Source organism: Megalops cyprinoides, chromosome 7, assembly GCF_013368585.1.
Source record: "Megalops cyprinoides isolate fMegCyp1 chromosome 7, fMegCyp1.pri, whole genome shotgun sequence".
Taxonomy (NCBI): domain Eukaryota; kingdom Metazoa; phylum Chordata; class Actinopteri; order Elopiformes; family Megalopidae; genus Megalops; species Megalops cyprinoides.
The window spans coordinates 18,777,617-18,789,742 of NC_050589.1; the positions used below are offsets into that span (position 1 = coordinate 18,777,617).

At 43.9% G+C, this 12,126-nt stretch overlaps 1 protein-coding gene across 1 annotated transcript in view; it reads left to right on the forward strand.

Moving 5' to 3' along the window:
* The first annotated feature begins 8,410 nt into the window (after positions 1-8,410).
* Positions 8,411-12,126, forward strand: part of col7a1 (collagen, type VII, alpha 1) — an 82,541-nt gene continuing 78,825 nt past the window's right edge. The window contains exon 1 of the mRNA XM_036532813.1: positions 8,411-8,478. The gene's annotated coding sequence lies outside the window, so the exon portion shown is untranslated. The remainder of the gene's footprint in view (positions 8,479-12,126) is intronic.

A 12,126-nucleotide genomic window follows, 5' to 3' on the forward strand; every position in this document is an offset into this window, starting at 1 on the left:
GACTCGCTCAACATTTAGGGAAGCAGGGCCTTCCGAGTTTATCAGTTTTCTGAGAAATCGCAAAATAGGTTATTGTAAAACTGGAAGGTAGTATTTTATAACTGCAAGACCGGGACAGTAGGACTGGAGTAGGGCTCTCTGGTGGATTACTCTGAAGGACCAGAAATGTTACACACATTGTTTTACAGAAGGAGCAACGAAGAGGACTTAAATGACTCCACTGAGAGGTGAACAGGCCTGGAGCAGGGAGAGTAACACTGTGAATCACTTTTTGTGAATTCCCTGTGGCTTGGTCTACAGACTGTTATTAGTGCAGATGTTCACTTGCATCTCACCCTCATTAGCACGTATGAAGGCGTTTGAACCCTGCGGAGGGGAAGATTAAACAGACAGAGGTGATTCATGGCTGCGGTTTTATTGTTCAGACTGTAGGTGACTCAGCCCTGTCCGGCACGAATGCAGGAGAGCAAGAGTACACACATGCACATGCTCTCACACAAATAATAAACACAGCCTCACACTCAAGCAAGTGGACAGACCTACATAGACCCGTCTACCATGAGCACACAATACAGAAAAACACGCACACACATGCAAGGACACCACTCATACATTTCATGCATACTACTGTTCATTATCATGTTGGGTGTCTTGCACGTGCCTGCTCAGCAGCAAAATATCTTTCTTGCATCACAGAATTTTGTCAGTTTCATGCACGTTGATTTACCTCTGGGGTAAGATGACTCCCGGCTACTAAAAACTGTAATAACTCAATGATAGACAATGCAGTAAAACTGCTGAGTTTAAGTCTCAAGGGGAAATCTGTGGTACCTTACTAGAGAAGTTGAGCAGCAATTTGGTGTACCTCTTTGGGTGATAATTTGCCTGTTTGCTGCTCTTTGTACTCGGTTTGTTCCTCAGGCGATGAGATGAAGCCTTGAGGCCAACAGTAGATGGTGATAAGCAGTTGTGAGACTGAGTGTATGGAGTGAGTGTGATGTAGCTGACAATGCAACTAAAGAGCCTCATGCTTTGATAGCAATGCAGAACACTGAAGCGAATGATGAGTGCATGATTTCCCCCAAACTCACAGCCTTTCTGTATGTGAGTATGTGTGTGTGTGTGTGTGTGTGTGTGCGTGTGTGTGTGTGTGTGTGCGTGTGTGTGTGTGTGTGTGTGTGTGTGTGTGTGTGTGTGTGTGTGTGTGTGCGTGTGGGTGTGGGTGTGGTTGTAGGTTTGTATGTGTGTGAAATGACAGCATACTCTCTGTCCTGTTTGACATGTTGGGCATTTTTCCAAGTGTTCTTTGGATGTATTTCAAAGACTAAAATGGAATAAACCCAACATACAAATGAGGAAAACAGCCTATCAGCAGGCAGGTGAAGTGGATGGTTGGAGCGTAACAATGTTCTCCCACCCTCTGGGTGTATGTTATAGAGCATATACTCCACAGCCCTGTCCCTCTGTATCTGTCCCTTCATCCTTTTCTGAGGTAGGGAATCTCTCATCTGTGTCCAACAGTATGGACAGACAAGGTATCTGTTTCAAGTTTCTCTTTCCCTCTTTGCACCTCTTTGCGGGACCTCAGAATGCTGAATGCAGTAGATTGAAAGATCCACAACAGGGAGATGAGCTATCTGAAGTTTCATCCAGGCAGTGCAGCAGACTCATCCATTCCCCTTCATGGTCAGGAATACCATGACGCACCAACATGAAAAAAAGACACATTACACAGAGGAGAGGATTGAGGATTCACGATTCACTGAAATAGAGGGATGGAATGAAAGAAATGTCTACCCCCTTTATCACTGTCCTTCACTGGAGAACAGGGCTGACTGATGTACTCACAGAGAGTGGAGTGAGTCTATTCAGATCCTTAGTCCATGTTAGAGATGGAGGGGGGGGATCTGTCACCAACTTGCGTGAGATTCAGACCAGACTTTCCAGAAATAGCACTGTGGGTGTAACAGCGTGTTCTCTGAAATATGGAATTTAAGGAATACTGTATGTCTGCTTGCTGTGATCCACATGGAAAAGCTCAAAGTGAAATATCAAGTGAAAAGCATTACATCTGACTCATGAGAGGGAGGTTGTGCTGAGCGTGCCATGCTCTGTTTACAGCCAGTCATCCTCTCCGCTTAGAGAGTGGAAATGAGTCCGAGGAAGCTGTTTGTGCCTCAGAAATGGTAACCATTGTATGGAAATAGATAATCATGCACAGTCAAGAGAAACCTTCTTAGAACTTTTCAAAGAGATTGTTGTCTGAGGAAAAAAATTACGTTGCTAAAGTCTACCACGAATTTTCAGTTTGGACTAGGTCTTCTGACCACAATTAGAGGAAATCTCCTGTTGTGTCCATGCATAAAAGCAAAGGAAGCTGATGACAGTGCTTAGAAAATCCCAGTGTTACCTGGTTTACCCTGGTCATGTGCAAATCACCTTTCCCTCCAACAGCAGGAAGCCACAGGAGAAACAGAGCACCTGTATGTAGACAGTGTGCCATTATTACAGTGCATATGTGCTCTGTCCCAGAGTGTTAGTTTTCCTGTCCCAGTGGCAGTGTGTTTTAGTGTCTTTGCCTCTATCCTAGGTTGTTTGTGTTCCTGCACTAGTGTCATTGCATTTCCACTGTCCCTGCCCATGAGTGTCACTGTCCATATCCTAGTACATGAGTGTTTCATTGTAAATGTCTCTGCGCCTGTGTCAGCGCTGGGATGCAGGAAACGGCAGGTGAGACAGCAATGCCGCGTTGCCCTAAGGTGCACTGCTCAGGTATCAAACTCACTCCTCCTGTGTACTCTTACATGTTGGTACTACTGCTTCAAGGAATTCAAATAAATTAACCTCTTCTGTCCATACCACCAGTAAAATCTGTTTCTGCACTCTGAGCAGCAAGCATATCAAATGTCTGACATTGCTGGTTCCACAACAAAACAGTTACAAATCACTTTCTATTCACAACATGCCCAAAAACAGGCATGGAGAGGGATGCTCCTGTGACCCGTAAGCTCAGATGGATACATGGTTCAGAAGTTTTAATCAGCAGGCCGGCTGTTGTATGAGGAATGAAATTTGTCTTGCACTGATGTTACAATTAAAGATATATACTTTACTTAAGGCAAGAGTGAACAGCTGGACTTTGGTGGCCAACACCTCTCATTCCCTCCCCACAGTACCCCAGTTTGACCCCCCTCTCTCCCTCTCCTCCTCCCTTTTTTCGCGCTCACTTTCTCTCAAGCACAAATATTTCAGGGGCAGCACAGGCCATAACATTACTCATCACCTGGACAGGTGGTATTTAAGACAAGTGCTGCAGGGGGACTATTTTGGAAATGTTTAAAGAGATTCAAAAGAGATAGCCCCTCCTATCCCACCGTTGTTACCTTGGTGGTCAAGGTCAACACTCAGGAATTCTATCCTTTCGAAAACTGAAAACCACAGACGGAAACGTCTCTCAGAGGTGCTGTGTCAGGACAACCCAAATTAGTGATGTTATTATTAGGATCAATGGGAGTTGTTTGGAGAGCTTTTCTATAGTGTGTTGAATGTATTGGGTTGCATTGTGTGTTTGTGTGTGTGTGTGTGTGTGTGTGTGTGTGTGTGTGTGTGTGTGTGCGTGTCTGTGTGAAACGGATGCACTCACTCAGCATTGGGCTGGCATGGATATACACTGAGAAAAGAATTTCTCCAACGCATCACTACAAAAATTCCAAAAACTGCTGAATGTGAAGACATACCCGGTTTGCCATTTGTTTGTGAGTATATGCTGGCATGGGCAAGTTTTCATGTTATCTGAACTGCACACACATATGATTACAAGCACACACACGTGTAAAAGCACAGTATGTTCAGCTGCTGACAGGCACATAAGGAACCTGTCACTGGTTTAAGAGCGAGAGGAGAGACAGATGTCAGCACAGAACCACAAGGCAGGAAGGAGGGAAGGCAGAAAAGCTGGGGCAGCACCCACCCCATCTCCTCTCCTCTCTCTGCATTCCTCCTGTGAGCTGAGAGGGAGAGAGAGGGGGATTTCAGAGAGGATAAATGACCCTGTCCCTGTATTTGACTTGATCTTTTCCTTGCTTTCGTAGTCATAGCCTCATACAGTTTTGGAATTGGTCGTCATTACATTTTATTCATTGCCAATATCCATTACTAGTGGATCCATGACTAATGACTACATGAGCTTGCAAGAGCATACTGTTTCGTGGACATTTCTGGGTGCCTATGTGAACACCCACTGAGACCCTATTAGTCCCTGTCTCAGCTCAGACCAGTGGTCCTACAGTATGAGGGGCAGAAAGCAACAGCACAAATTGAAATAAATATGTCCCGTAATTTGTTGCAAAAGTTATCATCCGAACAATTCTCATTTATAAAAAAAACGGTTTGCAAGGTCTGTTATTTAACCCATGTAAGGGACTGATTTAAATGACAGATCTTTTGATATAACAAAATGAGCCCTCCTTCTCCATACCTCAGCACCGCCCCCCCAGCAAACCCCTCAACCCCAGAATCAGAATCAGGTATCCTGCTGTCCTTACATTAAAGACCCATATGGAATTATGAAGAGAGCTGCATTACGGCACCAGATTCCTGCTTTGGTGGCGTATGATTTATGACGGACACACCTCGCGGTGAACATCTGCCCCGCAACTGCGATGCAAAGCTTCTGTTAGATCTGAGGTTAGCTGGAGGCCCTGTACATCCCTGGGAGTCACAGCCATGGTATTGCAGGTCTCTCTCATACTGTATTCCTGGGAGTCACAGTCAATATTATAATCCTCTCTCATACTGTACATCTTGGTGTCACAGTAAGAATTACAGTCCTCTCTCATTCTGTAATGAGTCACAAGTACAGTATGACACCTCCCTTTTTCTCTCTAAAAACAATTTATCATAACTAAAGTAATCTGCTGTCCCCTTCTTTTTCTGCATGACAGGGAGTGAGAACATACTATCAGAGTCTTTTGAATGCTTTTTTCTAAACCTAACCCATATGTCTGCAGATATACATATCACTATATCAGTTAAATTATCTTATTCAATAAATGATCTGGAATGCAAACCCTTAGGCCAAACATACAATCCTTATTGCATTATTTCATTGCAGAGCCTGACTCCAGGATAGCCTACGCCTGCTATATAGGCATATACTGCAACCAATTTATCCAGTACATTATGACAGTGTTTAGGAGGGCTGCCATGCACAAAGAGCCATGTGCTCTCTATCAGCATATTTTTGCCTGTACGCGCTACATCAGTTCGGGCAACCTGCAGACACATGATCTGTTTGGGTAGCATTGGCTTCTCTCCAATATAAAGTAAGTGAAGGTATCACAATGTGCCCTCCGGGACTCTACTGCTGTTACACTGCAGGACAACACTACAGTTGCCCTCATGACACTCCACAAGACAAGGGTCTCTGAGCAAGGGTCAAGCATCTGTCATCATTGTGGATCGTCTTCTACTGGTCTTCCAAGATACTCTTCAGGAGTGAAGAGACTCTTCAGAGCTGAAGACTAGCCTGGTAGCATGTGTGAAAAATTGAATTTGGCATTGTTTGTATTATGTGTATATCTGAGTAAGCACACCCTCAACTCCACTCCGAGCTCTTTCCCTAGCCCCTACCACAACCCAAACCAGCAGAGTCTGTGAAATGCAGTGAGGAATGTTTTTATTAGTGCAACATGGTTTAGGTTTCATTTGTTGACTGCTTCAAAAGACCCAGCTCCGCACATCTGCCTAGCATAGTTTCCCTCTCACACACAACCACATGGACCTTGGTGGGAGGAGGACTGTGGGACAGCTAGCACCGCCCTGTCGCTTCACTTTGAAATGAAATGGAAATGAATACAAAAACTGTAAGCCAATAATAATAAACAAGAAGATGGTATTTCAGTTGAGACCCAGCTTAGCCCATAAATAGCTCTTGTCTTGGCATGCCCATATTGTCTGGAAGGATTCTATCTCTGGTGACCTTTCTGTCTCGATGATCGTGACACTGCTCTTAAGCTGTCATCTGATGACATGTTCGGTTTTGCATGTGCATGCACATCTGTCAGCCATGTATTTCTGAGTGTTTGCAGTGACCCTTGACCTTGTTTCCCTTGCACTTTAAATGCAAACTTAAGAACGCACCTATGCCCACAGTATTGTTATCCATGTACGAACTGGTGAGTTTAGCAAAGAGAAACCGACAGAGCAGAATGGCTGCACTTACTGCAGTTCTCTCCTCTTCTGCTATTTTCTCTGCCCTCACCTGTCCTTTCCCACTCACTTCCAGTCTATCAGGGTAGATGCTCAACTAACCAAAGCCCTGACATTTTACATCCCAAAGCATCTTTTATCACAAAGTGTACAGGCACTACCACTGAAATCCTGTCTATGTTCCTAAACCAATTTCTCTGCTCTCCATAGCATTTCCAAAGTATAATCATTGCAACAGAGGACTCTGTCTTTCCCGCTCAGTCTTCCCAGTCATTATCTTCTCCTGTCTCCTCTTCCTTCCCCAATCTATCTTTTTCCCTTTCTCTTCCCCTTATATCTGTAACAGTATCTCCTTCTCTTTCAAATCCTTCCTTATGTCCTGTCATACTTAGAAGATGAGATGGTCTTCAGTCATGAGGGTATGGAGCCCTTAGGTAAGACATATAACTGAAGTTTGTTGAACACTTCATTGTTCTTAGTTAAGACACTTAAGGCACTCAGGTATTCTGACAGGGAGTGGCAAATTATTTTGTCAGCATCAAGTCTATGAAGAAAAAAAAACAAGATCCATTATAAAAACTGACCTCTAAATTAGCTGATTTCTGCCTGATTCTTGGGGCTGACACATCTGAAAAACCAGTGTAGTATCCATGTGTGTAGAATCCTCAGTTAAGAAAGGGAGAGCTTCCCTGGATCCCGGACTGGACTCCTAACTTTTATGAGCCTTTTTGAACCCTGTAACATAGACGAAAAACCCATCCTCTTTCCTGAGTAAAACTAGTCCATTTGGAATGCAAGATCATACCTAAGTGTGCAAAGGGCACAGGGCAAGAGGCAGAATGAAAACCTACTCCTCTCTGTTTGGGGTAAGGTGACTCTCCCACTGTCCACAGTATGATGTGATGGACAAAATAACACTCCAAACACTCAATGTACACTGTAGCTGAGAGCTTGGAGGATGGAGTCATGTCTTTTTCTGATGATGACGCAGTGATGAAACTCTCATATGGAGATGCTTAGTGAGGCTCAGAGGAAGGTATGGCCTCTAGAGGTTGTGTGGAAATTAGGGGAACTCAGCAGCCTGTGGGGGAGGGGCCGTTGACAAGGGGGTGGAGTGACTTATTCTGGTAAAAGGTGCCCTCTGGGCCTGGAATCCACAAGCACCCCTGCCCATGAATGTCCCTGTCTGCCAAGCATGTACTAGTTTAAATGTTGCATTGCAATGAAATGTAAATGTAGTGCAATGTTGCTTTCCATGTGCATGTGTATGGGTGCATGCTTGCATGTATGGTTGTGCATGTATGTATGTGTGTGTGTGTGTGTGTGTGTGTGTGTGTGTGTTTGTGTGTGTGTGTGTGTGTGCGTGTGTGTGTGTGTGTGTGTGTGGTGTGTGTGTGTGTGTGTGTGTGTGTGTGTGTGTGTGTGTGCTTGTGAGTGCACGCACATGCATGCCTCTGTGTTCGTGTGTGCATGGGTCCACATGTGGAAATGAATGTATGCTCACATAGAAGAGATAGGCAAATGAAATATGCTTACCCTCTCTCATCTTTACCATATCATTGGGAGGAAAACGCCTTGTGATAACAGATGAAGTGATGTAAAAACGATTTAAGTAGTTCAAATTTAAACGTATTTTAATGCATGGGATCAACATTATGTGGATACCACCTTGATTAAAACGTTTACAATTAACCTATGTTTAAATGAAGCAACATAGAATATATCGCAGAATGGATGATACGGGGATAGCTGGGGTGGAAATATATAATAAAACGGTTAAGGGCTCACATTAACACTAAAATTGCTACTCACCTGGAAAGGTGATGGCATTCTACGGCAGGAGACAACGGGCACAGCGTGCACGTTGTTATTGGCTGCTGCCTCTTGAGGAAGGCGGGCAGAGGGAGAAGCCGGCTCGTGCAGGCACAGAGAGGAGTAAAGGAGAAAAAAAAAGTCTAGAAGGACTCCCCTTCAGGCATCCGAACAAGTCTGGACTGCAGTGACAGGGCTCAACTCAACGAGAGAAGTTATTTTAAAAACATATAAATAAAAATCCTCCGTCCTGGATTCAGTGAGGAGGTGCGGGTCATTCTGATGTCAGTTACTTTTTTTTCAGAGGGAAGACAGCTGGATGACAGAAGGTGAAGACTTGAGTTAGTGAACTTAGAGCGAAGAGATTTTTTAAGCGTTTCCATCCCCACATCCTCTGCAGCTGAGGGAGAAAGCGCGAAAGTAAAGCAGTTGGATTATGAGAGGCGACGTGCAAAGGTGAGCGAGGGGGCGGACGGTTGTCACCCAGCTGGGGTATGCGTGCAGAACACGGTTATGTGGTACAACTGGTGGAAAGGTGTGACCGCGGGATCTGAGAGGGGTACGCGTTGAGCTGGAGGGGGCACTCGTCTGGCTCTCCTCATGTGGGGAGTTCAGGTGAGATGTGATTTATTGTGCCCATGAAATATCACTGGAATGCCGTTGCATCCTAACGAGATGACGTGCCTTTTCGGCGTGCGTAATTATTATCCATTTTAAAGTAGCGACAGCAACTACATTAGTTAATGGTAAAATTCGTCGTCGAGAAGTGCACGAAACATTTCCTTGGTATTATGTTCTCCACATCAAAGCGATAGTTTTTTTTTGTTGTTAGTTTTCTGTTTCTTTCCGTTTAAACTCTTGCAGGGGACAGTTTTATTTACGGTCAGAACAGTCCCAGTGAATGTCGGACTCGGACATCCCGCGTGGTCACATCAAACCGCATCAAAGCAGCGCAAGGGCAGTAATCTCACCAAAACACAACTTTAGCAAGAAGGCGTCCAAGAGAATGGATTAGTGGATTAGTGGTCAGTGGAATGTGAGCTCTCTGATAGTTATACGGTCGTTATTTCTGAGATTCGGCACCTGACCGTGCTGGCTATCTAGTTGTGAGAAATTCGTCGTCAGGGTCTGTTTAAGGCTATATTCCGGAACGTGTTCAAGCTTAGATACAACGTTACATACATGAATATTTTATGTAGTGACTTCAAGGACGCTGGTGTAACACGTTGCCAAGTTAGTATGTTCCATGACTTCCCCTGGTCAGGTGGTGGGTACAGTAGTCGTGCAGTCGCATTGGAACTGGGACCCTTTGTGAAGCTCTTGAGTGATGTTCCAATGTTAGATGTAAAAAAGAAACATTAATTTTGGCTGTCACAATATTTCCGCAATGAGATATTGTGCTCGTTTCAAATAGCCTCAGAGGTAAAGTATGCCAGAAATGGCCCCGGCTTTGATGGGCTAAATCACTTTGTGAGGCGCAAGTTGACAAGTCGACCACGGTGAGCTTGCAGGTGAGGACTTGAAGGAGGTGAAAGAAATTCAAGACACCTTGTTTGTTTGAATTGGAGGGGCCATTTCAGACATCTTTGTTTGAGATATTGTTTAGTGATATTTATTTTGTTCTGTTAACAGTTAGTTTTGTTTTACTCGTTTAAATGCCATATTTACCGAGGTTGGTAAGACGCAGGCCTCCACTGTACCCCATTTACAAAGCAAAAGGCTGCACCTGTTGATTAATTGCATACCTGGAAATAATTAGATCACTTTCAAGTTTGATAGCCTCTCTCTGCATGGCATGAATCAATAACTCTCAACAAATTTATACCTATTATATACCAAATCCCAAAGAAAATGCTTACTCTGATTCTTGGTTAGTCTTTGTAATTAAGTGGCCTGTGTTTCTTTCAGTAGACTTAAACAGCATCCAGGCCCTTTGTCTGTGATCAGTAATGTAGGGCAGGCACGACTGCGTAGGAGCTGCCAATAGGAGTTAGAGTAAGAGTGGGAGTGTAAGTGAGAGACCGGTGTGGTCATCAGTGTGTGGGATAGTTATCAGTATATGTGGGTTTGTGTGTAAAAGTGCATTAAGAGTAAATAAGGGTGACTTACCTATGATAATCAGACATGCAGGTTTGGCATGAAGATTGATGTGTATGTTTTAGCTTGGTCTGATTAAAGCCTGTGTGTGCATATGTGTGTGGGTATACATGTGTGTGTGCCTGTATACTGTTTAAGGCTCTGTCCCCCAGTGGCATTATTACAGTTATAGTAATCTTTTTCCAAATGGATGAATGTTGACACACGTGGACAGAATTTGTGGACCCTCTATTCTCAGCTAACATGGAATATTTTTCCAACATTAGGACATTGTTGTAAGAGCCTCATCTTTGTGAGTACAGGACAGAAACTGGATTAAGGCTTGACCTGAATTTAACTTTCTCAGTTCAGACACTTGTCTGTCACATTCAATATTTTACTCTTTGATGAGCATGCTATACAAAAGGCTCACTATTGTCACTGTTTGGTACTGAAAGTGGGTACATAGATGAATAATGCTGGAGAGAAGGTGATGATCATCATCATGTTTAGAAATGGTTTAATCAGGATCATTAATTTCATATGTGAAATAATGGCATGTCTGTGTCATGTAAATTTCATGCAGAAAAAGAGTTAGGATATGGAATATTAAATTACCATTTGGCTGAGAGCTCGTGGCTTGGCTTCCTCCTCCTATTCAAACAAAGCTATGTAACTGGAAACACCTTTGACCAAATCTAGGTGCGATGTATGAGGATTAGAATTGAATGTTTTCTAACCCCACTGCGTTCCTGTGCCATATGTGCATCTTTTTCAAGGCAACACCTGAAAACACAAACCTAAGTGAAAAAGAAAAGCGGAAGACTAACTGTTTGGGAACAACTTTACATCGCACCAAATAAAACTGAAAATACAAAATTTATAAAGTTATAATCTCGTTGTTCTAACTTCAGAGTTTCCCAATTTCCCTGCAAAAAGTGCACCCTCTGGTAATGAATGTGGGCGGTTGGTTCTCAGAATGTGGCAGCTGGTGTCCTCCTTATAAATGGCTCTGGTCTTGTTGTGGCGAGTTGCCGGGGTGCAGGAGGTCAGTGGCCATAGTCCTGGTGTCAGGGTGTTTAAGCATTCCTTGGCCACATCCTTGCCCAAGTCCTCCAACATTTACACACATCTGCAGTCAGAAACTGATATTATAGGAAGTCTGCAAACACTTAACATGTCATCAGTTTGGTGTACAGATGATTTAAGTTGAATTAGTCTTTGGCCGAATAGACGAAGCTATTTCTGGGTGAAAATTTATAGTAATCCCTTTTTCATGAAAGAAGATCTGATGAATCACTAGAATGATTAGATCAATCTGCCTCATATCATACTTTCTTGAAAAAAAAATGTGCTCAAGATTTCTTTTCTTAATGAGTCCTGTCAGTATTGTCTGCGGATTAGTGGATATAAAGAGGTTTGATCAGTACATTAAATGTGATGTGGCTGATTTCTCAATCATGCTGTCCCTCTGATGCTTTATTGTGGAGTGCTGTGCTCACTGGCTGGGATAATTAGCCCTGCACGCCACTTGCTTCCACGCGTCGCCTTTGCAGGAATTCGGGGGTGCCTGGGGCAGCGCGGGCCACTGTGACTCAGCTGGAAGTGGGTGGAGGCGCTGTATCTTTGGATGTCAGCTTGCAAGGGGGCGTCCCACACCAGTCTCACGTGGGCTTGTCAGGACAGGGAGCTCTGGGGAGGTGTGTTTGCAGGCCGGTGCTGAGCTGTCTTTGGGGTTCCCCCTGGTATGGGAAGGGGGTGTGGTGAACTCTCCCCCTCACCCAGTTCAGTCCAAAAAGAATGCCAGGCTCAGAGAGACAGAGAGAGAAGCGTCTAACCACCTCCTTAGATGCCAGTCTTTACGCCTAGGCTCATTCAACAACACACCATTCTTTGCTGTTTTTATTATATTATTCTTTTTTATGATACAGCATGCATATATTCCAACATTAAGCATGCATTTTAAAACAGAAGAGAGCATAAAATAAACTCACCATGACAAAGCAAGCAGGGGTGAGTCTAGACCTT